Source organism: Glycine max, chromosome 19 (assembly GCF_000004515.6).
Source record: "Glycine max cultivar Williams 82 chromosome 19, Glycine_max_v4.0, whole genome shotgun sequence".
In the NCBI taxonomy this organism is placed as follows: domain Eukaryota; kingdom Viridiplantae; phylum Streptophyta; class Magnoliopsida; order Fabales; family Fabaceae; genus Glycine; species Glycine max.
In genome coordinates, this window is record NC_038255.2 from 29,200,401 (window position 1) to 29,228,303 (window position 27,903).

At 36.7% G+C, this 27,903-nt stretch overlaps 1 pseudogene; it reads left to right on the forward strand.

Annotated features, from left to right (window-relative positions):
- The window catches only part of LOC100797442 (alpha/beta hydrolase domain-containing protein 17C-like), a 35,286-nt pseudogene extending 7,383 nt beyond the window's left edge, over positions 1–27,903 (forward strand).

The following is a 27,903-nucleotide window of genomic DNA, read 5'->3' on the forward strand; positions in this document are numbered from 1 at the left end:
TCAACTTTTAATGTTGGACAAGAATTATATGTTGGCATGGATTTTGATACTAAAGATGCAATAAAAAATGCACTGAAACAATATGCTATGAAGGTGCATCAAACTTTCAAAGTTGTTGAAAGCAAATTGAACAAGTATATTGTTTGTTGCTTGAATAAAAGCGTAGAGTGTCCTTGCCTATTCTATATGAGAGCAATTTTATCTAAAAAAATTGATTCATGGAAAGTCACACAATGGGGTGGACCACACACATGTCTCAAAATGACCATGACACAAGATCACGAGAAGCTTGATTCAGATTTAATTGCCACTTGTGTAGTAGGTACGTATTTTATTTTCATATTATGCTACTTTTGTGTTAATTGTAATTTTAATTTTGTTATTCTATTAACAGGCATGATCAGAGAAGATCCATCAATAAAAGTTTCATTGATTCAAGAGAGGATTAACAGTGAATTTTCCTACAAGGTGTCGTACAAAAAAGCTTGGTTGGCGAAGCAAAAAGTCATTGCACTTGAATATGGCGATTGGGAAGAGTCATATGCAAAACTTTCGTCGTGGCTAACACACATGCAAAATCATTCTCCTGGATCATATTTTCAAATACTACATGAAGATTTTATTGTTGGGAACACGGTTAGTCGCGAACACCGTCAGTTTCATAGAGTGTTTTTGACTTTTGGCCAATGTAAGGAGACTTTCAAGTTTTGTAAGCCAATCATACAAGTTGACGGCACACATTTGTATGGAAAATACCGAGGGACCCTCTTAATGGCCACATCACAAGATGGAAACGGTGGTGTCTTTCCTCTAGCATTCGCCGTGGTCGAAGGTGAGACGTTAACAGCGTGGTCATGGTTTTTGGCACACTTACGTTAACACGTCACAGATAAAACTGGTATTTGTCTCATATCTGATAGTCACGCGAGTATAAAGTCTATTGTGGCTAACAAAGCACTTGGTTGACAACCTCCCCACGGTTATCATGTTTACTGCGTGCGACACATAGCAAGCAATTTCAATCGTAAATTCAATAATGTCAAACAAAAACAAATGTTGAAGAAATTGGGTAAGATTTTATTTATCATGGTCACGTTAATTTAAGTTTCATGTATACTTAAAATTGTTGTTGCTAACTAATTTCATGCAGGCTACACTCCTTGCAAGCATATTTTTGATCAAAATTTAGAAAAATTCTGTCAATTAAGTCCAGCCATAGCAACATGGATTGATCGCATTTCAAAGGAAAAATGGAGCATGACTTATGATACAAAAGGACGTCGATATGGCCACATGACAACGAACCTCTCAGAATGTATAAATAAGGTATTGAAGGATTGTCGCAACATACCCATAACAGCGTTGGTCAAATCAACATATAGTCAGTGTCGAAAGTACTTTGTTGATCGTGGCCGCCAAGCCCAAAGACAGTTAAATGAAGGACAAGTATATTGTTCTAAGATTGTTAAAGAACTTAGACAAAATCAAGAACAAGCTTGTTTGCACATCGTTCGCGTGTATGATATCCACTCGACAAGGTTTGAAGTAGAAGAGACCTTCAATCCTATAACGCAACGTGACGGACAAAAGTGGGTAGTTAACTTGAATGGCCATTATTATTAATGCGGAAGGTATTCTGCACTTCACTATCCATGTTCACACATTATTGCAGCTTGTGGTTACGTGAGCATGAACTACTACCAATATATAGATGTTGTTTACACAAATGAGCACATCTTAAAAACATACTCCGCACAGTGGTGGCCTCTTGGGAATGAAGCAGCAATTCCTCCTTCTGATGATCCATGGACACTTATCCCTGACCCAAGTACAATTCGTGCGAAAGGTCGGCCAAAATCAACAAGGATAAGAAATGAGATGGATTTGCTCGAACAATCTGACCACCGACAAAAATGTAGTAGATGTGGAGCAGAAGGGCACAATAGGCGCCGATGTCCAATGCAATCTGAATGTGGAAGAAATTCATATAATTGATTTATGTATGTAAGATGAGTGACTTGTATTGGTTTAAGTTGTCTTCAATGTATTCACTTTGTGGGGTTCAATGAAATCGTTAGTTAGAAACATTAATTATTTTGGTTTTTGTAACTTAGTTATTTTTTTAAAATTACTTATTTTGGAATGTAGCAGTCTCTTAAACCCTACGTGGTAAACCCATAACCCTAAACACTATGTAGTATACCCTTACCCTAAACCCTAACACTAACACATAAAAAATATCCCATAAAACCAAATCCCTAAACCCTAAACCCTACGTAGTATACCCTTACCCTAAACCCTAACCCTAACACATAAAAAATATCCCATAAAACCAAACCCATAAACCCTAAGCCCTAAACCCTAAACCCCAAACCATAAACCCCAAAACCCAAACCCAAGCCCCAAACCCCAACCCTAAACCCTAAACCCTAAAACCCAAACCCTAAACCACAAACCCCAAACCCTAAACCGTAAATCCTAAACCCCAAACCCTATACCATAAACCCTAAACCGTAAACCCCAAACCCTAAACCGTAACCCCTAACCCGTAAACCCAGGATGAGTGAAAGTGGGGAGTCCAATGCTATAGTTAAGGGTATTCAAATTGATACTAAAGGAGAACTATCTACAATGATGAACTATGGACTTAGTCAATGTGAACTATCTGCACATATGGCATTGGTGTTCGTCTTAAGTTACTAAAATTACTTATTTTTCGTTTGTCTACGTTAGTTTTATTTTTAAACTTTATTTATTATTATAGTTTGATGCGCAACATAAACTGTATCCATTAGTAAGGCTTAATAAATGAGATACGATAGATTAACTGTCAAAATCAAATGTCATACATTCAACAACAAATTTAAACAGAGACATCAAAATCATTCATTATGGTGTCTGTGATGTCGTGAGGATGTGCCACATGGTCGATCCCATCTTTGCACTTGACGATCAGGATTTCTTCTGCCGCGATGTCTCCCCGCTTCTACTTGCTCAGCCTCAACAGACTCGTGCTGCAAATCAACACCTAATAAGTCACCCATATCAGGTATTGCTCCGGGTACATTCCATTGCGGAGCTAATGGGGCGTTAGGTGTTGCCATTGGGGCATCATGTTGCTGTGAAGGGGTCATAGTTGGCCATGAAAAATGAGGATGTGTTTCCGCAACACCACCGAACGAATGTTCGCTTGGAGACATATCAGTGTGATGACCTTCGAAAGGATACCGATACATCTGTGAAGGATACTGAGAAAATGTTGGTGGCGTGTAATACATTCCATGGCCACGCTCCTCCATTTGTTGGGAAAATTCTTGCCCTTTAACAGCCTGCCGTCGTCTGTCACAACCTCGAGTTTCAACACTTGACTGAAGCATGTGAAACTCTTGTCGTGGAAATTGACGCTCTGATGTTGTACCATGTGCCACAGGCTCAGTGATTCTTTCTTGCTCTTCGGATAAAATCGTTAACTTCTCCACATAAGGCACAAGATCATCAACTGTCCATGTGTTCATCCCTTGTGGTGACACCATATACTGTAATGTCTCTGCAACTTCACCCTGCACATATTAGGGTCAGCAAATTAATGTCGTTGCTTTAAAAAATAATTTGAAGTTAAATATTGAAAAAGAAATAAATACTAATGTAGTTGTGTTTGCATTCTTTGGGTCGACAAACATCTTAGTTTTGCACCTATACCAGACCATGTAGTCGGAGTTAAAACTCAATAGGCCCTCCTGTCGAGGATAAACGTCGACCCTAAACTCAGCTCGATTGTTCCATTGGTTGATCATTGGGGCCAACAGTTGGAACCAATTTTCATCGTGTTTGCCTTTTAACGTTAGCCCATGGGTATTCAGTGGTTGCGAAGGACACTCGGGAATAGGTTGTTGCATTCCAAATTGTCACAACACTTTATTGGGTTGGTGCCACTCAACAATATGGAAACAAATGAGTGGCACCACCACGCACCATGCTACACTACCAATCAAACAAATTGGAGGCAACATTGACATAACAGTTGTTGTGTAAGGCTCCCACAGAAACTGCATACAATAACACAATTGTTAATTTTCACTTAAACATGTCATCTTATTTATTATTTAACGAATACATTACGATCTTCTTACCTCATGTCATTTCATGATATCCAATTTGTGACGAAAAACTATCAGATCATCATTACCAATATGTTGATTTCCACGTCACAGCCACCAAGAAAATGTGAAATCATTAGTGGAAACACGTTACATTATTAATTATTTTCAAATGAAATCTTATTTTTTAAACAACTAACCTGTGTCTGAGTGGTTTATTTTCTATTACGGGAGGAGTCCTCTTTGGAGCCAAAGTCGTGCATCGTTCCCATGCCCACATTTGGATTAAGATGCACATACCTCTGATTGATTTAATTTTGTAATCGGTGGCGCTGCACATCTCTCTATATAAAAAAGCGAGCACGGCAGGTCCCCAAGCATACGTGTTGCACTGTTCAAAGTTACGTAAAAATTGCAGGTACCTTAGGGAAACTTTGTTGCTGCTTTTGTCAACAAATAGGACACCTCCGATGAATCTAAGTATCCATGCACGAGTAAACCTTTGTAGTTGTTCTACGTTACCGTCATGGTTATTTATTTGTGAAAAATGATGAGCCAACAAACTTAATTTTACCACACTGCATTGAAGTTCACCTTCCTGTGGTCTAACTCCCAACAATTCTTCACATAATTTGGCCCAACCAAGATTAGTTTGACCAATTAACGGTGCCCCATCAACTTGGGTTGCATTCATAATACATCACCGTCAATCGGGCCAGACTTAATTTGTATATTTGATGAATATGACGACGAAGATGCTATTGATACTGCAAAATAAAATATAATACAATAAATTCAATTTTTTTTTACCTTATTTGTTCACTAATAAATTAAATTATGAAACACAATACCTAACAAAAATTAATATGTCAAGAATAAATTAAAATTTATATACTACAAATAAAAATATATTTTTCACTAAAAAAAATATACTACAAATTAAAAATTAACACAATAAATATATACCACAAATTAAAAATTAACACAAAAAAATATTGTTCACTAATAAAATATATACTACAAATATCAAATTTTAAATATATTCTAAAAATAAATTAAAATACATACAAACACAACTTTAAATAAATAACAAATTATATATTTTTTAATAAAAAAATTATATTATACAAATTACAAAATTGAAATATTTTTAACAAATGAACGTACCTAACATTTGTAAAATTATTAAAATACCTAAAACTATTACTACAAACTATATAAAATTAACGTACCTAAAATTATTACAATACCGTAACAAAATATATAAAATTATTACAAACTAAATTAAGGTATCAATATTAACTTCTAATACCTAAAACTAAAACTAAAACTAATTTAACATACAAAACTAACAACTTAAAATATCTAAAACTAAAATTAAAACTAACAACTTCAAATACCTAAAATTAAAACTACCATAATTTACAAAACAAAAACTAACACTAACATACAAAACTAAAAACTTAGGATACCTACAAGTAAAACTAACAACTTAAAATACTTAAAACTAAAACTAACGTAATAAAAAAACTATCATTTGTAAAACTAACGTATTAAAACTAACATACAAAACTAAAAAATTAGGATACCCCAAACTAAAACTAAAACTAAGTACCATAAAAAATTATAACTAAAACTTACAAATAATATTAACATAAAAACTAAAATTAATTTACCATATAAACTTATAATATCTAACATAAATAATATTAATATCTAAAGTAATTACAACGTAAAAAATATTAATTAACTTACCTGGTTTGACACAATGAAAGAATGGAAGATGGACAACAATAACAACCACACCCAGCAGCACAAGCACTAACACGAAGGATGCACGAAGGATGAAGAGGTGAGATGAAAGTGCGGCATGTTTGGTTCAGGGAAGCATTTTATAAAGGAGGAAGAAGAGCTACACGTGAATCTCGCCATTGCAACCAGTGAGATACTGCAGCAAGAAAAAGTTGCTCCTCTGCGCCACTGCACCTCATAGTTGCACCGCTAGCTAGCTTGGTCAGTCTGCACCTCACCTGTCTTGCCATTGGAACTGGCGAGACAGTGTCCACGTCATGGGTCTCGCTGCTATGACTGGCGGCATCCATGCGTGTCTCGCTACTTCGACTGGCGGCATCCAAGTGGCAGCTGTCTCGCCATTCATCCTGGCGACATCGTCCACGTGTCGCAACGCCAGTGATACCGCCATGCATGCTGGCGGGATAGGCTAGGGTTACGTAGAAAAACAGACCCAGCTTGGAAATAGTTTAAGAAGAGACCTATATTGGGAATAAGTTTGTGAAAGTAACCCAGTTAGGTCAAAATGCCGGGGGGGGGGGGGGGGGCGGGGGTTGTTGTAAATACATGGTTAACCAAACTACTGGTTAATCTTTATTCTTAATCTTTTAAGCGGGGTTAAGTTCTGTATTTAGAAATCACCTTGATGTAGCACGTTTATAGTTAATTGGTGTCAGTTGATAACCTTTCTCTTTGCATGCGTTAGACCTTGTTTGGATAGACTTACTTATAAGAGAACTAATGCCTTGTTTGGATAAGCTTATCTATAAGTATAAGAAGAAAAAAAGAAATGGTTATGCTTGGAAGTTTTTTACAACAAACACTGGTAAGAAAAAAAATTAAAAAGATAAAATGAATTAAACTTCTTCTCTGAGTTAGATTTTAGTTTATATACAAGTTAAAACAAACTTTTGGAGAAGTTAAATAAGAGAACTTCTACAAGTTAACTTATTAGTAAGTAAATTTTAACTTAGGGGAAAAGCTTATTTCATTATATCTTCTTATTTTCTTCTCCTTTTAAGTGTTTATGAAGAAGTCTATCCTAACATGATCATATTCTACAATTTTGTTTTTGCAATCCATGTTCCTGATCATGACATTAGAGCAACACATGCATGGTAACTTATTGTAGCCTTGTGAAATTGCTTTATTTTGTTGATACTAGACTACCCTTTGTGGCAAAAAAAATCCTGTGAGTACATGTACTTTATTTGTAGAGTGCAACATTTGGTTAGACTAATATTGTTAATTGAGCTTAACCAAAAGATTAAGTGTGAAATTGGATTTTTTTTCACAACAATCTATGATGTTTTACAGGTATGACTATTCTGGGTATGGACAATCATCAGGGAAGGTGTGTGTTTATATGAAATGGTTGTTCGTGTCAAATCGTGATTCATCATGCTTAATTCTGGGTAGTGGTAGAGTTGTAAACATACATGCTAATGAACATTGTTTTGCCTGAACTTTAGCCAAGTGAGCATAATACATATTTGGACATTGAGGCTGCAAATAAGTGTCTAGAAGAGATTTATGGTGCCAAGAAGGAAGACATAATCCTTTATGGACAATCTGTTGGCAGTATCCCAACTTTGGATCTTGCAACTAGGTTGCCTCAATTAAGAGTTGTTGTTCTGCACAGTCCCATACTTTCTGGCTTAAGGGTCTTGTATCCAGTAAAATGAACATACTGGTTTGACATATACAAGGTAGTATATATGTTGTTTTTATTTATTATCATATATGTGAATTTCTTAATCTAATAAGATGCTGCTTTGTGTTGATATGCAAAACATTGACAAGATTCCGCAAGTTAATTGTCCAGTTCTCATAATTCATGTAAGTTTGATATTTCTTGTGTTATATAAATGCATATGTAATTTAGTTGTATAGGCTTAGCTTCAGGATTAGTTGCATTCTTCTCACATATTTTCCATTATTTTCTATCTAGGATACTTGAGTGACATCTTTTTTTTTTTTTATCTTCTTTTATTTTTTCTTGACACCCTTAGTCTATTTTCCTTATATTGATTTTTTTAATAGTTCTAGAATTTGAATATTTAAAAATATTTTCATTTTAATGTTTAGAACAAAATGTTTAGAAAAAAAATTGTATGTCAAACACCTTTTTTTTGTTGTTCAAAAATGTGAAAGAAGGATAATTCAGTTATAATTTACTTCTATATGGATAATGCACTTAATTATTGAATGATTGATATTTTGTAAGACTTCTTCATGTAGAAGCAAATGACTTTGGTGTTTTGATGATGATCATGATGATTTGATGCAAATGATGCAAATGGGCTTTTCAAGTTTAAATTCAAGACAATAATTCAAGAATACAAGCCACAACATCAAGATGATCACTAGTATTTTAGGAAGGGAATTCCTAATTGATATTGCAAAAGGTTTGGCCAAGTAATTTAAGTTAAAAAGTGTTTTTCAAGAGATTTACTCTCTGGTAATCGATTACCAGAGGATGTAATCGATTACCAGTGGCCAAAAATGATTTACAACAACTACTAAATATTTGAATTAAAATTTTAGACTGTGTAATCGATTACACAATATATGTAATCGATTACCAATAGTTAATAAACGTTTTAATTCAAATTTTAAAAGCTGTAATCGATTACACAAATCCTGTAATTGATTACCAGAGAAGATTTTCAGAAAAATATTTTTACGAGTCACAACTTCTCAAATGGTTTTTACATGACCACCAAAGGTCTATATATATGTGACTTAGAACACGAATTTGCTTAGAGTTTTTCAGAACAACAAGTGTTTATTCTCTCAAAGAGCAAAATCATTTTATCCTCTTAAGAATTCCTTGGCCAATACACTTGCAATTCAATAAGGAATCATTTGAGTGCTCAGATTGTAAAATCTATCTCTTTCAAGAGAGATTCATTCTTCTCTTCTTTCTAATTCTCTAAGGGATTAAGAGACCGAGGGTCTCTTGTTGTAAAAGAATTCTGAATACAAAGGAAGGGTTGTCCTTATGTGTTCAGAACTTGTAAAAGGATTTTACAAGATAGTGGAACTCTCAAGCGGGTTGTTTGGGGACTAGACGTAGGCACAAGGGTGTGACCGAACCAGTATAAATCTGAGTTTGCACTTTCTCTTCCCTTAAACTCTTTTATTTATTATTGTTTTATATTTATATTCAGATTGTTCTATTTGAATTATTATTTAAGAGTTCATTGTTAAGGGAATTTGTAACTTGAATAGAAAGTGAAATATAATTTTAATTGGGGAAATAGTTTGTAATATCTTAATTCAACCCCCATTCTTAAGATATCTGATACCACTTGTCTAACAAGTGGTATCAGAGCTTCATTCTTGTATAAAGTTTAGAAGCTTCAAGAAAAAAAATGGCCTCAACAAACTTCTTATTTCCAGAAGGAAATTCAATCAATAGGCCTCCAATCTTTAATGGAAAGGGTTACCACTACTGGAAAACCCGAATGCAAATTTTTATTGAGGCAATAGACTTAAATATTTCGGAAGCCATAGAAATAGGGCCTTATATACCCACCACAGTAGAAAGAATTACAATAGATGGAAGCACATCAAGTGAAAGCATAACAATAGAAAAACCTAGAGATAGATGGTCTGAAGAGGATAAAAGACGAGTACAATACAATTTAAAAGCCAAAAATATAATTACATCTGCCCTGGGAATGGATGAATATTTTAGGGTTTCAAATTGTAAGAGTGTTAAGGAAATGTGAGACACTCTACAATTAACACATGAAGGAACAACAGATGTTAAAAGATCTAGGATAAACACATTAACTCATGAATATGAAATATTTAGGATGAATGCAAATGAAAGCATTCAAGACATGCAAAAGAGGTTTACACATATAGTAAATCATCTTGCAGCATTAGGGAAAGAGTTTCAAAATGAAGATCTCATAAACAAAGTGTTAAGATGTTTAAGTAGAGAATGGCAACCTAAAGTAACAGCCATTACTGAATCTAGAGATTTATCTAACATGACTCTTGCTACTCTATTTGGGAAGTTACAGGAACACGAAATGGAATTATTGAGATTAAGTCAACATGAAGAAAATGACAAGAAAAAGAAGGGAATTGCTCTTAAAGCCTCATCTTCAATCCAAGAAGAAAGTGATAAGGAAATTGATCTAGATGAAGATGATGATCTTAGCCTTTTTGTAAAAAGGTTCAACAAGTTTCTTAAAGTAAGAGGAAATCAAAGGCGACCCAATTTTAAATCTAAAAGAAGGACAAAAACTTCATCCTCTACTCCAAAGTGCTTTGAGTGCAATCAACCTGGACATCTGAGGGTTGATTGTCCTATCTTCAAGAAAAAGATGGAGAAGTCTGAAAAGAAAAATTTTAGTGAAAAGAAATTGAAGAAAGCATACATCACATGGGATGAAAATGATATGGAATCTTTTGAAGATTCAGAAAATGAAGAGATAAACCTCTGCCTAATGGCTAAAAGTTATGAAAGTGATGAAGAGGTAACATCTTCAAATAACTTATCCATTTCTTTTGATGAATTACAAGATGCATTTGTTGATTTGCATAAAGAGTCAATTAAACTTGCAAAGTTAGTTTCATCTTCTAAGAAAACAATTTCAGATTTAGAAAATGAAATTTCAAAATTAAACAAAGAATTAGATCATCTTATAAATGAAGTCTCAATTTCTAAATCAAATGAAAAAGTTCATATCTCTACTAATTCTGACAAGAAAATATCTTATTCTTGTAGTTGTTGTGAAAAATATGAAAAAGAAATTAAAGAGTTGAAAAACTCACTTGCAAAATTTTCTTATAGTAGAAATAATTTAGATGTCATATTAGGAAAACAAAGATATGTCTCCAATAAGGCTGGAATAGGATATAAATCTGAAAAACAACAAAAATTTCATAAAAACTTCTCTACTTCCACACAAAAATATAATTCTAGTTCTATCACTTGTTTTTACTGTGGAAGAAAAGGGCATGGCATATCTACTTGCTACTTTAAGAAGAACTACAACAACATTAAAATGATATGGGTCCCAAAAGGATCTTCAGTTTACACTAACACACAAGGACCCAATAAAGTTTGGGTACCTAAGTCAAAAACTTGATTATGTAGGTGTCTTTGAGGAAGGAGTGGTACATAGATAGCGAATGCTCAAAACATATGACTGGAGATGCATCAAAGTTTACACATATCTTTCCCAAGAAAAGCGAGCATGTGACATATGGTGACAACAACAAAGGTAGAATCCTTGGAGTTGGTAAAATAGGTACAAATTCTTCAAACTCCATTGAAAATGTTCAACTTGTTGAAGGTCTTAAGCACAACCTGCTTAGTGTTAGTCAATTATGTGACAAAGGCTATCTAGTATCATTTGATTCTCAAAAATGTCTTATAGAACATAAGCATGACATTAATATAAAGCATGTAGGACATAGAGTCAACAATGTGTACATGATAGACTTAAGCCTAAAACTAGATAACAATCATTGTTTTCTTAGCAAAGATGATGATCCATGGTTATGGCATAAAAGAATTGCTCACATAAACATGGATCACATAAACAAATTAATTTCAAAAGATTTAGTAGTTGGTTTGCCTAAATTGAAATTTGAAAAAGATAAACTATGTGATGCATGTCAAAAGGGTAAACAAACTAAAGTCTCATTCAAACCTAAAAATATTGTTTCGACCTCTCAACCCTTACAATTATTGCATATGGATTTATTTGGTCCATCTAGAACCATGAGTTTTGGAGGAAATTACTATGCTCTTGTTATAGTTGATGATTTCTCTAGATATACTTGGACATTATTCATTACTCATAAAAGTGATGCATTCCAAGCATTTAGAAAACTTGCTAAAGTTATACAAAACAAGAAAAATCTTAAGATTGCATCCATTAGAAGTGATCATGGTGGTGAATTTGAAAACAAAGATTTTGAATTATTTTGTGAAGAACATGGTATTGAACATAATTTTTCTGCACCTAGAACCCCTCAACAAAATGAAGTTGTTGAGAGGAAAAATAGGTCATTGGAAGAAATTGCTAGAACTTTATTAAATAATACTTTTCTTCCAAAATATTTTTGGGCTGAAGCCGTCAATACTGCATGTTACATCATGAATAGGGCCTTAATAAGACCCATTTTAAAGAAAACCACATATGAGTTATATAATGGTAGAAAACCCAACATTTCACATCTACATGTTTTTGGTTGCAAATGTTTTGTGCTTAATAATGGTAAAGATAATCTAGGAAAATTTGATGCAAAATATGATGAAGGAATTTTTCTTGGATATTCATTGCAAAGAAAAGCATATAGGATATATAATAAAAGAACTATGAATATTGAGGAATCCATTCATGTTACTTTTGATGAATCTAATGCTATCTTGTCAAGAAAGAATATGCTAGATGATATTGCAGAATCTTTAGAACAAATTCATATTCATGGATAAGATTCTAAAGGAAAAGGGAAAGGAAGCAATGAAGATCCTCCAGAAGAAGCCAAATCAAATAATGAACTTCTAAAAGAATGGAAAGCCTCAAAAGATCATCCTCTTGACAGCATTATTGGTGATATCTCAAAAGGGGTAACAACTAGACATTCTCTTAAAGAATTATGCAATTATATGGCTTTTGTATCTATGATTGAACCTAAAAATATAAAAGAAGCCATAGTAGATGATAACTGGATTATTGCCATGCAAGAAGAACTGAATCAATTTGAAAGAAACAATGTGTGGGAACTTGTAGAGAAACCTAAAAATTATCCCATCATAGGAACAAAATGGGTATTTAGAAATAAGTTAGATGAACATGGAATAATCATTAGAAATAAGGCTAGATTAGTTGCAAAAGGATATACTCAAGAAGAAGGTATAGATTATAAGGAAACATATGCTCCAGTTGCTAGATTAGAAGCCATTAGAATGCTCTTAGCATATGCATCCATAATGAATTTTAAGCTTTATCAAATGGATGTTAAAAGTGCTTTTCTAAATTGCTTAATTCAAGAAGAAGTATATGTTGAACAACCACCATGTTTTGAAATATTGGATAAGCCAAATCATGTCTATAAATTGAAAAAGGCTTTATATGGCTTGAAACAAGCCCCTAGGGCTTGGTACGAGCGTCTAAGTAAGTTCCTTTTAGAAAAGGACTTTTCTAGAGGAAAAGTGGATACTACTCTTTTTATAAAAAGAAAATCACATGATATTTTATTAGTTCAAATTTATGTTGATGACATTATTTTTGGATCCACTAATGAATTATTATGCAAGGAATTCTCCCAAGACATGCAAAGTGAGTTAGAAATGTCAATGATGGGAGAACTTAACTTCTTTCTTGGATTGCAAATTAAACAAACTAAGGATGGTATCTTTGTCAATCAATCCAAGTATTGCAAAGAGTTAATCCACAAATTCGACATGGAAAATGCTAAGCACATGGCTACACCAATGAGCACTGCTTGCTATCTAGATAAAGATGAAATCGGTCAGTCAATAGATGTTAAGCAATATCGAGGTATGATCGTATCACTTCTTTATTTATCTGCTAGCAGGCCTGATATAATGTTTAGTGTGTGTATGTGTGCTAGATTTCAATCAAATCCTAAACAATCACATCTTAGTGCTGTTAAAAGAATCATTAGATATTTGGTAGGCACTACGAACATAGGTTTATGGTATCCTAGAAATTCCACATGCACCTTAATTGGATATTCTGATTCAGACTTTGCCGGTTCTAAAACAGATAGAAAGAGCACTAGTGGAACTTGTCAATTCATTGGATCTGCTCTAGTTTCTTGGCATAGTAAGAAACAAAATAGTGTTGCTTTATCCACTGCAGAAGCGGAATATATTTCTACCGGCAGTTGTTGTGCACAAATCTTATGGATGAAGCAAAAACTTTCTGATTATGGAATCCTTCTTGACCATATACCTATTAGATGTGATAATACAAGTGCAATTAATCTCTCCAAGAATCCAGTTCAACACTTTAGAACTAAACATATAGAAATTAGGCACCATTTTCTTAGAGATCATGTTCTAAAGGGAGATTGTGTATTAGAGTTTGCTGATACTAAGAATCAACTTGCTGATATTTTCACAAAACCTCTCCCCAAAGAAATATTCTTCTCTATTAGAAGGGAATTAGGCCTCTTAGATGTTAGTGATTTAGATAAATAAGGATTGATTGATTAATTTATTCTTATAATTGATTGTTTATGTTAAGTATGTTACTTTGATTGATTTTGTTTAAATTCTTGTTATTATGATAGAATTTATGAATTCCTGGGTGTTTTATATTTGAATGATTGAATTAAGTGCATTAGTAGTGATAATTAATAATATTAGATGTATTTATCATAGACATAGGTAATTTTTTTAGAAACTAGCCTAGTTTATGCTTTGGTAATCGATTACCATACAGTGTAATCGATTACACAAGAACAGGCAGCCTGTAATCGATTACAACATCCTGTAATCGATTACCGGAAGCCTTATTACTCCTGTAATCGATTACCAAGCCTTGTAATCGATTACAACTCGTCCTCATCTATAAATACCTACGAAACCAGTGTTGTTGCGCAGCCAAAGCTTCTCCTCGTGCCTCCTCCATCCCTAAATCTTCAAACCTTCATATCTTACTTAAATCTTCACCAAAACACGTCTCGTAAAGCCCAATCTTCCTCTCTTTCACTTCTCTTTCACTTCCACCGATTGAAATTCACTAAAACTTCATCAAATGGCAGAACCATCGAAGAAGAGAAAGGGATCATCCTCCACCGCCGCTGCTGCTGCCCATCGCCGCCACGGACCATCCGAAGCACCCACAACACCTATTCATCCCTCTTTGTCATCTCCAAGATCATCCACTTTGTTTTCATCTGATGATCAGCGTCTATGGTACCTTTCTCAATTTTCTTCTAGGATCATCTTAGACCCTAAGTACCTAGACGTAGATTTCTTTAATGATGAAACGTTTGATTGCTATCAAGTGTTTCAAAATTCTGGCTTGGTTGATTTCATGTCCTTAAAATTGCCACATTATCCTGAACTTGTAAAGGTCTTCTACTGCAATTTAAAAATTCAGGATGACATTATTTCTTCTGAGGTGCATGGTATTCCCATGATCATTGATCAGTCATTGTTCTTTTCTTTAACTCATTTACCCAGTCAAGGTGCACCTTTTGAGGGCACCATTGTTGATGACTGGAAATTTGATTATTCTAGTCATGATGCTCGCTGTATGATCTACAATGATCAGGCTGAAATGACTGGTAGATTGCTGGCCGGGTCATTAACATTTGATAATCGCATCATGCACTATATAATTGTTAGAATTTTGCTTCCCCGGTCTTCAAATTTGGCACAAGCCTCTGAGGAGGATTTGATTCTGATGTGGGCTTTCCTCACCGGTCGTCAGATCGACTGGGTTCACTTGGTTCGGTACCGAATGCATAAGGCATTACGGGTCAATGCACCTCTCCCTTACCCTCAACTGATAACTTTGTTTCTGCGTCTTTTTCAAATTCCGCTTGATGATGAACCATTTGTTTAAGTCAAGCGTTCCTTTGCAATTGGTGCTGGTGCAGTGACTTCCTTTGGATACCGTAAGGATTGGAATGGTCAATGGCTGAAGAAAGACGCACTCCCTCCTCAAGATAAGCGTACTCCTTCACCTCTTCCTCAGCGAGATGATTCAACACTCATGACTGAAGTTCTTTCCGAATTACAGGGTCTTCGTTCTTATGTTGGTGAACGTTTCGACTCACTGGATACTCGTTTTGCCGGAATGGATATTCGCCTCACACAGCTTGAAGAGGATGTGGGATACATTCGTCAGAGTTTCGATCTTCCACCACCACCTCCACCTTCTTAGAATTTAGTTTATAATTATATGTCTCTTATAAGCCGTGTATTTTGGCTATGCTACTTAGCTTATTATTTTCAGTACTTTATTTATCTTTTAGTATTTGGATTTTATACTTTTATGCTTTGATACTATGTGTTTTGAATTTTGAACTGTTTGGATTCTGGTTAGGTTATGTCTTATTTATGATTTTGGTTGGTTGTGACTTATACTTTGTAATTGCTCTATATCCACTTCATTATTATATTTGTTTTGATTCCCAAGTACTTTGGCTTTTTTATGTTGCCAAAGGGGGAGAAAAATGGGGTGTATAAAGGCTTAGAAAAAGCTTAGAAATCAAGTGATCATCAATTCCAAAACATAGGGGGAGTGAACGCCAATTTTATACATATACATTGTTTGCTTGTATCTTGATTTCAGGACTTATATTGTCATCATCAAAAAGGGGGAGATTGTAGAAGCAAATGACTTTGGTGTTTTGATGATGATCATGATGATTTGATGCAAATGATGCAAATGGGCTTTTCAAGTTTAAATTCAAGACAATGATTCAAGAATACAAGCCACAACATCAAGATGATCACTAGTATTTTAGGAAGGGAATTCCTAATTGATATAGCAAAGGGTTTGGCCAAGTAATTTAAGTTAAAAAAGTGTTTTTCAAGAGATTTACTCTCTGGTAATCGATTACCAGAGGATGTAATCGATTACCGGTGGCCAAAAATGTTTTACAACAGCTACTAAATATTTGAATTAAAATTTTAGACTGCGTAATCGATTACACAATATTGGTAATTGAAATTCTGATACTGAGGACAGATGTCGTACAGGATGTCACGACATCGCGCTTCAGAACATGCAGATTGTATATGACAGTATGAACAGATTAAACAAGTAAATAACACAAGAGGATTGTTAACCCAGTTCGGTGCAACGTCACCTACATCTGGGGGCTACCAAGCCAGGGAGGAAATCCACTAAAATAGTATTAGTTCGAAGATCTAACAGCCACTGTATACAACCTTCTCACCTAACCACTACCCATGCAACTTCTACCTAAGAGCCACTCTTAGATATGAGAGCCCCTCTCACTCCCTCTCAATCACTCACCCGTGTTTACAAACAAATCAAAGACACACCAGAGATTGCTCTCTGAACAATAGAGATCAACTCTACACACTCAGGTCCAACACTTGATGTTAGGGTAACATCAAGGTGGCTCACAAAACACTCAAGTCACAAAACTCACAAAATAACTCTTCAATCTCTGACTTGATGGAAAACTCGTGCAGCCTTCATGTTTATATAGCAGTGTACGTATCTGGGCTGCAACAACTTGCGCTGGATAAGATCTATCATTCTCCTGAAAAATCTGCACTTAAAGATCTAAAAGATAAAGTTTTATCTTTTAGTTTTTATCTTCAATCTCTAATCCCTGAACGAAACTATTCAAGTTTGTAATTCAAACTTTAATTATCTTTTAATTCGTTCCTAAAGATAGAGCGCCTAATCTGTTGCTGACTGCACATTAATCTGTTAAAGATATAACAGATTTATGTGTCCAGTATTTTCGGGCAGGATGTCCTGGACATTGTATCCGACATCGTGGATCTTGCAGCTTCAATTCTTCATTTGACATTTTATCTTGCCTTGTGCATTGTGCAGCCCGATCTGATTCCTTGACATAATGTTAGACATCATGTGCAGCAACTCCAGCTTTCCTTCATTGTCTAAGTGCTTATGTTTTAACAAAATTTTAGCCAATCTTTTAAAACTCAGTAAAGCTAGGCACTAACAATCTTCCCCTTTGGCAAATTTTGTCTAAAACATACTTAGACACTTCCTGAGTAGGTACGAGCAGTCATGCAAGTGGGATCAGCAACTTTCATTATCAGAGTAATCAAGCACAGCAGTATCTGTAGTGGTGACAGCAAAATTCTGCAAGTTGCAAATCTACAAGTCTTTTCCAGGATGTCAAGACATCTCACGTGACATCAATTTTCTGCTCCCCCTGTCTCCATGCTCTTACTGCTGTGAAGAGAATATTCTGCTAGGCAGCAGTTCACTGCAGCATCTTCTATCAGCTACTAGTTCCAGTAGTTTACATCAATCATCATCAGCAGCAGCAGTATAAATACTACTCCCCCTCAAAATCATAAATTATGCATAATATCCTACTACTCCCCCTTTTTAGACAGAATTTGGCAAAAGTAGAATGCATGATGTGCAAATATTACAGACCAATAACAATCAATTGTTCAAAGGGACATGCCCCAATAGCTAGTAAGAGTAAAAAGCAAAAAAAAAAACTAAAGGTCTGATGGTCATGGGGTGGCATCAGAATCATCATCATCTGATTCTGTATCCTCTGCTGCATCTTCTTCTTCCTCAGCTGCTTCTCCATCATCAACGCCATTGTCTGAGAGTCTTTTGATCAGGCGTTCCAGCTCCATTTTCTTCTCTGTGTTGGCTTTGATGGTTGCCTCCAGCACCTTGCATGTGTCCTTGAGTTCAGCAATCAAATCATCCTTGGACACAGCACCTGAAGCAGCAGCTTTCCCTGATGTCGAGACAATGTCTGGGACATGTGTCCCCTCAAACAGTTTGTAATGCAGGGATAGAGGAGATTCTCTCTTCTTCACAGAGTCAATGTTGTTTAAAATATTGGGATGTTGACTCAACATAATGCCACACAATACAGTTGGGAAGGCAATGGGTAATTTGACAGCAAAAGATTCTGAATGCTTAATAGTTTGATCAAAAATATAGTTTCCAAAATTAAATTTGGACTTGGTTCCAACAGCATACAGAAATTTACCCAAACCTGTGGCAACAGTGGAAGTATGATTGGTGGGTACCCAGTTTGCAGTGCCAATCCTATGCAGGATTGCATACTTCACACTTAGCTTCCCTGCAAAAAGCTTCCCTTTCTTTGGCCAATGCTGGACTTGCTTGGCAGTGATTTCCTTGGCAATTTGATGCTCAGAAACAGCAATATCCACCACTCCTTCAGTTGGTCTGCCCAGGTATTTGTTGATTACAGCAGGGGAGAATCTAATACACTTTCCTCTAACAAACACTTTCTGATACTCATCACTCTTTCTGTTTGTTATGTCAGAGGGAATGTTGACAATGAATTCCCTGACTAGACTTTCATAACAATCTCCCAACTTGGTGACAGTTTTCAGCAGTCCAGCAGCCTTGATGAGGTCCATGATCTCCTTGCAATCTAAGGCATCTCTTCCCAGTTCTCTTTCTAAAGCAAGTCTGCGTTGATATACAAATTTCCACCTTTCAACATTGCCAATGGAGTGGAATGAAATGTTGTCCAATGGGGCATCAGGGACATTTCCAGGCACCTTTTTCCCTGATTTCTTGGCTCTCTTGATGTCGGGAACATCTAGTTCGACATCATCATCAGAATCAGATGAGGAAATTTCTTTCCTCTTCTTAGAAGGGATTGCAACTTTGCTCCATCTGGATGTGGTAGGAGTGATTGGTGTGCTCTTCTTCTGTGCAATAGTTTTGATTCGTCCAGACCTAGTAATGGGGGTTTTTCCCTTTCTGCTTTGTAATCTTTCTGCAATGCCAGGTGCCAGCTTTTTGGCAATGGGTTCCTCATCAGATTTTACTTCTTCTAGGTCAATGAGGTCACCTGGAGCAGGTTCTGGTGCCCTTGGTGCAGGGGTCTCCTCTGTGGCTTGATCCTCTTCCTCTGTTGATTTCTCTTCACTGGATGAAGAGAGGACTTCAGCATTTGGGGTGGAAGATGTTGGGACATCTTTATCAGCATCAGGGACAGAAGCATTTTTCAAAATGCTATTCACAAGACTGCGGATCTTCTTATCCATCTCAGTGTCTTCTTCCCTAGGGCTTGTTGCAAAGCTAGGGTTTTCAGAAATCTTCACTCTCTGTTGTCTTTTAGGGACCAGTTTCTCAGGAATAGGTCCTGGACCAGGAATCATTTGTATGGGTTGGATATTGAATGCAGGTTGTTCCTGGTTTGATGGAGTTTTGGAGGATGATGGAGATGATGGTACAGAGGGTGAAACAGGGGATGAGGTTTCTTTTGGTGAGGTAGCCATGGAGAAGCAGAGCTTTGGGAGTGGTTTCGTGAATATCTGAGAAGTGTTGGGGAATGCTGTTGAAAACGAGATTGCTACGAAAATGTAAGTTTGAATGAGGAATGTAGGGGGACGAGTGAAACGAAGGTTGAATTTGTTTTGGCCCAGTAGTGAACGTGCTATTAACGTTTGAGCACGTTCAGATAGAAGTAATTGCTATAACTCCTCTAGCAGACAAATGCCCAGCTTGCCCCTCAGTTTTTCAAACTGATTTGCATCCAATGCCTTTGTGAAAATATCTGCTACTTGTTCCTCAGTGGCAACATGCTCCAGTGTGATAACTTTATCATCAACAAGATCTCTAATATAGTGATGTCTAATGTCAATGTGTTTGGTTCTGCTGTGTTGAACAGGATTTTTAGAAATATTAATAGCACTCATGTTGTCACAGTACAATGTCATGACATCTTGTTCGACATTGTACTCCTTCAGCATCTGCTTCATCCAAACTAGTTATGAACAGCTGCTTCCTGCTGCAATATACTCTGCTTCTGCAGTAGATAGGGACACACAGTTCTGCTTCTTGCTGAACCATGAAATAAGATTGTTTCCCAAATAGAAACATCCACCAGAAGTGCTTTTTCTGTCATCTGCACTTCCAGCCCAATCAGCATCACAATATCCAATCAGCATTGAATCTGAACAATGACAATACATAATCCCATAGTCACTGGTGCCATTTACATATTTCAGAATTCTCTTTACTTGATTCAAGTGACTTATCTTGGGATTGGCTTGATATCTTGCACAAACACCTACTGCAAAGGTGATGTCAGGTCTGCTTGCTGTTAAATATAGTAAGCTCCCAATCATGCTTCTGTACAGACTTTGATCAACACTGGTGCCAGCTTCATCCTTTGACAGCTTCAAGTGAGTAGGTGCAGGTGTTCTTTTATGGCTGGCATTTTCCATCCCAAACTTCTTGACAATGTTCTTTGCATACTTGCTTTGTGAGAGGAATATGGAGTCTTCCATCTGCTTCACTTGGAATCCTAGAAAATAAGTCAGCTCTCCAACAAGACTCATCTCAAATTCAGAGTGCATCTGTTGGACAAAATGTCGAAGCATCTCATTCGACATCCCTCCAAACACAATGTCATCAACATATATCTGTGCTATCATCAAGTTTTCAGCATCTTGTTTGACAAAGAGAGTCTTGTCAATTCCTCCCTTCCTATACCCTTGCTGAGTAAGAAACTCTGTTAGCCTTTCATACCAAGCTCTTGGAGCTTGCTTCAATCCATAGAGAGCCTTCTTGAGCCTGTATACATGATCTGGATGAGTTGGATCTACAAATCCCTTTGGCTGCTCCACATAGACTTCTTCATTCAGGTATCCATTCAGAAACGCGCTCTTCACATCCATCTGGTACAGCTTGAATTTGAGGATGCAAGCTACACCAAGTAACAATCTGATGGACTCAAGTCTAGCAACAGGGGCGAAAGTTTCATCAAAGTCTACACCTTCAATCTGAGTGTAGCCTTGAGCAACAAGTCTGGCCTTGTTTCTGGTTATAACACCTTCTTCATTGGTTTTGTTCTTGAAGATCCACTTGGTGCCAATCACATTAGTTCCCTCGGGTCTAGGAACTAGCTCCCAAACTTCGTTCCTTCTGAATTGCTCCAATTCTTCTTGCATAGCATTGATCCAGAACTCATCAGTCAGTGCCTCTTTCACATTCTTTGGCTCAGTTTTGGAGACAAAGCATGAATTGGAGACAATCTCAAACTCCCTTGATCTTGTAGTGACTCCTCTGTTTGGATCTCCTATAATCAGCTCCTTGGGGTGCATCTTCTGGATTCTAATGGAAGGACTCTTGTCAGGTTGATTGATGTTTGGTTCATCTGTAGCAGAATCAGAGTTTTCTGCATTTTCTGCATTTTCTGCACTTTTAGATGTATCTGCTACATTGTCTCCCGATGTTCTGACATCGTCTTCGACATCCTTCTTTCTTGCTGGAGTTAGATCATCAACCACCACATTGATGGATTCCATCACAGTTCTGGTTCTGGAATTGAATACTCTATATGCTCTGCTGTTTGTAGAGTATCCCAAGAATATTCCTGCATCACTCTTGGGATCCATCTTTCTCCTTTGCTCTCTATCTGCCAAAATGTAACATGGACTTCCAAAAATGTGGAAGTTCTTGACAGTTGGCTTCCTCCCTTTCCAGATTTCATACAGTGTGGTTGGAGTCCCTCTTCTGAGTGTGACTCTGTTGTGGATATAGCATGCTGTGTTCATGGCTTCAGCCCAGAGATTATAGGGAAGTTCTTTGGCATGAAGCATGACCCTAGCAGCTTCTTGCAAAGTCCTGTTTTTCCTTTCAACTATGCCATTTTGTTGTGGTGTGATGGCTGCAGAGAACTCATGAGTGATGCCTTCAGATGTGCAGAATTCAGTAAACTTGTTGTTTTCAAACTCTCTGCCATGGTCACTCCTAATTCTCTTGATGACACAGTCTTTTTCTCTTTGCAGTCTTAGACTCAACTCTTTGAATACTTCAAAGGTGTCTGATTTCTCTCTGATAAAGTTGACCCAGGTAAATCTGGAGAAATCATCCACAACAACATAGGCATACCTCTTTCCTCCAAGGCTTTCAGCTTGCACAGGCCCCATCAAGTCCATGTGAAGTAGTTCCAGCACCCTGGAAGTGGTCTGATGTTGAAGCTTCTGGTGGGACATCTTGACTTGCTTTCCAATCTGACATTCACCACAGATTCTGCCTTCTTCTATTTTCAGATTGGGAATGCCTCTAACAGCACCTTTGTCAATGATTTTCTTCATGCCTCTTAAGTGCAGATGTCCAAATCTTTGATGCCATATTTTGACTTCATCTTCTTTGGAGGATAGACATGTGGAGGAGTAACTGGTTTCTTGAGGTGTCCATAGGTAACAGTTGTCCTTTGATCTGCTGCCCTTCATTAGAACTTCACTCTTCTCATTTGTCACCAAGCATTCTGACTTTGTGAAGTTTACATTGAATCCTTCATCACACAACTGACTGATGTTGATCAAGTTTGCAGTCAGTCCCTTTACCAGCAGTACTTTGTTCAGACTAGGAAGTCCATCATGGACTAGCTTTCCCATTCCAGTGATCTTTCCTTTAGAGCCATCTCCAAATGTCACATAGCTAGTGGAGCAAGGTTCAATGTTCACCAGGAATTCTTTAACTCCTGTCATGTGTCTGGAACAGCCGCTATCTAGGTACCAATCTTCCTTAGCTGATGCTCTAAGTGAAGTATGAACAACAAGACTAACAATCTTGTGTTTTGGAACCCACATCATCTTCCTTCCGCTGCTGCTACTTTGAGTTTCATGATGTGGATGGCCATGTAGATGATAGCAAAAGGGCTTTATGTGACCATACTTGCCACAGTAGTGACACCTCCACTTCTTTCTTTTGCTCTTTTTCTGCTGCGTTCCATGATGTCGAGACCGATGTTGTGACATCGTGGCTCCAGTGCTGTTTTTGGCAGGAACAAATTCTGTCATGGTTGTTCTGCCAGCAGATTTATGATTAAATCCAAGTCCTCTCTGGTTTCCAACATTCTTCCCAAGCTGTAGCACCTCATCAAGCATATCTGAGCCTTTATTCAGCATCTTTATTGATTTTGTCATGTTTTCCAGTTTAGAGTTCAGAAAACCAATTTCTCCTTTAAGCTCAGAGATCTCCTCTTCATGTGCCTCCTTCTCAGCCTCCAGATTTGCAATGATCTTCTTTAGTTGTGCTTCTTGCTGAAGAATCTTCTCACTTTTGATGCATAGTTCTCTATAGGATATAGCAAGCTCATCAAAAGTGATTTCAACATCAATATCACTTGAATCTTCATCAGATTCAAATATCCCAGTGAGTGCATTCACATCTCTGTCAGAATCACTTTCTTGTTCACTCTCTGTATCATCAGACCAACATACAGAAAGTCCTTTTCTCTGCTTCTTGAGATGGGTGGGACATTCAGCTTTGATGTGTCCATAGCCTTCACACCCATGGCATTGAATTCCTTTGCTGTGACTGGGCTTTTCATCTGACTTCTTCTGGTATTCACTACCTTTCCTGATGTCGAAAGGGATGTTCCGGACATGTGGTTTCTGCCTCCTGTCCATTCTTTTCAGCACTTTGTTGAACTGTTTTCCAAGGAGCACAACTGCGTTAGTCAGACCTTCATCAGTATCCAGGTCATACTCATCTTCTTCTCCTTCATCATTGGACACGAACGCCAGGTTCTTGCTCTTCTTTTCAGTCCTATCCGAGAGTCCTAGCTCGAAGGTTTGAAGGGAACCAATGAGTTCATCTACTCTCATGTTGCAAATGTCTTGGGCCTCCTCTATTGCAGTGACTTTCATGTCAAATCTCTTAGGCAAAGATCTGAGGATCTTTCTCACCAGCTTTTCATCTATCATCCTTTCTCCCAAGGCAGTGCAAGCATTGGCAATTTCAAGAATGTTCATGTGGAAGTCATGAATACATTCTTCCTCCTTCATCTTCAGATTTTCGAATTTTGTAGCCAATAGTTGCAATCTGGACATCTTCACTTTGGAGGTTCCTTCATGAGTGGTTTTCAGAATCTCCCATGCATCCTTGGCAACTGTGCATGTGTTGATCAATCTGAAGATATTCTTGTCAACTCCATTGAATAGGGCATTCAAGGCTTTGGAGTTTCCAAGTGCCAATTCGTCTTCTTCTTTTGTCCAGTCTTCTTCTGGCTTCAATTCATCAGTGGGCTTTCCTTCTGTGTCCAGCATCTTGGGATGTTCCCAGCCTTTGATGACAGCTTTCCAGGTTCTGCTATCCAGTGATTTGAGGAAGGCCACCATCCTTGCTTTCCAGTATTCATAGTTGGTTCCATCCAGAATTGGTGGTCTGTTCACTGGTCCTCCTTCTTTCTCCATGTTCATCAGAATTTATCTCCCTAGATCTCACTCAGTGATTTCGAGTGCCCGCTCTGATACCAAATGAAATTCTGATACTGAGGACAGATGTTGTACAGGATGTCACGACATCGCGCTTCAGAACATGCAGATTGTATATGACAGTATGAACAGATTAAACAAGTAAATAACACAAGAGGATTGTTAACCCAGTTCGGTGCAACGTCACCTACATCTGGGGGCTACCAAGCCAGGGAGGAAATCCACTAAAATAGTATTAGTTCGAAGATCTAACAGCCACTGTATACAACCTTCTCACCTAACCACTACCCATGCAACTTCTACCTAAGAGCCACTCTTAGATATGAGAGCCCCTCTCACTCCCTCTCAATCACTCACCCGTGTTTACAAACAAATCAAAGACACACCAGAGATTGCTCTCTGAACAATAGAGATCAACTCTACACACTCAGGTCCAACACTTGATGTTAGGGTAACATCAAGGTGGCTCACAAAACACTCAAGTCACAAAACTCACAAAATAACTCTTCAATCTCTGACTTGATGGAAAACTCGTGCAGCCTTCATGTTTATATAGCAGTGTACGTATCTGGGCTGCAACAACTTGCGCTGGATAAGATCTATCATTCTCTTGAAAAATCTGCACTTAAAGATCTAAAAGATAAAGTTTTATCTTTTAGTTTTTATCTTCAATCTCTAATCCCTGAACGAAACTATTCAAGTTTGTAATTCAAACTTTAATTATCTTTTAATTCGTTCCTAAAGATAGAGCGCCTAATTTGTTGCTGACTGCACATTAATCTGTTAAAGATATAACAGATTTATGTGTCCAGTATTTTCGGGCAGGATGTCTTGGACATTGTATTCGACATCGTGGATCTTGCAGCTTCAATTCTTCATTTGACATTTTATCTTGCCTTGTGCATTGTGCAGCCCGATCTGATTCCTTGACATAATGTTAGACATCATGTGCAGCAACTCCAGCTTTCCTTCATTGTCTAAGTGCTTATGTTTTAACAAAATTTTAGCCAATCTTTTAAAACTCAGTAAAGCTAGGCACTAACAGTAATCGATTACCAGTAGTTAATAAATGTTATAATTCAAATTTTAAAAGCTGTAATCGATTACACAAATCCTATAATCGATTACCAGAGAAGATTTTCAGAAAAATATTTTTAAGAGTCACAACTTCTCAAATGGCTTTTACATGACCACCAAAGGTCTATATATATGTGACTTAGAACACGAATTTGCTTAGAGTTTTTCAAAACAACAAGTGTTTATTCTCTCAAAGAGCAAAATCATTTTATCCTCTTAAGAATTCCTTGGCCAATACACTTTCAATTCAATAAGGAATCATTTGAGTGCTCAGATTGTAAAATCTATCTCTTTCAAGAGAGATTCATTCTTCTCTTCTTTCTAATTCTCTAAGGGATTAAGAGACCGAGGGTCTCTTGTTGTAAAAGAATTCTGAATACAAAGGAAGGGTTGTCCTTGTGTGTTCAGAACTTGTAAAAGGATTTTATAAGATAGTGGAACTCTCAAGCGGGTTGTTTGGGGACTGGACATAGGCACAAGGGTGTGGCCGAACCAATATAAATCTGAGTTTGCACTTTCTCTTCCCTTAAACTCTTTTATTTATTATTGTTTTATATTTATATTCAGATTGTTCTATTTGAATCATTATTTAAGAGTTCATTGTTAAGGGAATTTGTAACTTGAATAGAAAGTGAAATAGAATTTTAATTGGGGAAATAGTTTGTAATATCTTAATTCAACCCCCCTTCTTAAGATATCTGAGGCCACTTGTCTAACACTTCTATGATTGGCTCTTCAGGCCATGAATTTCATGATCAGCATGTCACCAAACTACTCTAGATAGATAAATGTATTCAAGCCAAGAGTTTAATTGGAGAGCGTGAGCTATGCAACAAGGACAATGGCATGTAACTATCCAAGAGTCACTTCTCTGTAAATAACAAAATAATCTCAAATTAAAACCTTATTTACAAAATTGAAGCCCAATTAAAACAACATAATCTAACAATCCAGTCTACATCAGGTAAGGTTACTGCCTTGCAACCTACTGGTCCTAGGTTCTTGTCACTAATACAACATCACAATTTACAATTAGCAAATCATAGGTTGTGCCTAAAAAACTTGTAGTGGTTGCCTCATGCATTGAGCCATTATTTTGTTTTTTTGAAGAACATGACTATAAATTTTGAAACCAAGATTGCAGTCAAAATGTCATGATTTTGTACTCTTCTTTGGACCTTGCTATACATATTTACTTCTCTATGATTTAAAATGATGCTCCATCAGACATAAGTGAGACTGTGTCTATGCTTGTCATACAACCAGTGTCATCCTTTTAGGGAACCTTCTTGTATATATGATTTCTCAATTCTCATGATTAGAATATTGGACATATTTTAGACCATTTCATAATTCCTTGTGTGAATGAAATACCTTCAGACTCTTTACCTTTCTTTTATTACCATATTTGTATGCTATGTTCTTCAACCTAAATGGATTTGTTGAGGTCAATTCACTAATTCCAGTGTAAGATTTTGGATTGTGTTGATGTAATTAAGGTGGTAAGAGCATTTGAAGTTCAAAATTAGTCCAAATAAATACATAATGACAAATCCTTTTAAAATGTTACTATAACAATGACCCAGTGCATGCCATTTAGTTCCTTATGTTATTGTGTTGGGTACTTTAGATGAAGTTGTAGATTGCTCCCATGGCAAGCAAAGCTGGGAACTGTGTAAAGAGAAGTACGAACCATTATGGCTCAAAGGAGGTAACCATTGTGATTTAGAGCTCTTTCCTGAGTACATCAGGCATGTAAAGAAGTTCATAACAATAGTTGAGAAGTCTCCATCGCAACGATACAACTTCCGACGGAGCACAGATCAATTTATGCAGCCATGGAAGAGCACAGGCAGGTCAGAAAAGCTGAAAAACTTGTCTAATAATTCTGGTATGTTAGAGAAGTTGAGAATGACCTTTGATCACAAGGAAAGGTCTAGGAGAAGAATTGATCATCAATTAGAAAAAGCAAGGAAGAGTGTTGATAGGCTGAACATAATAACGAGTGGATAG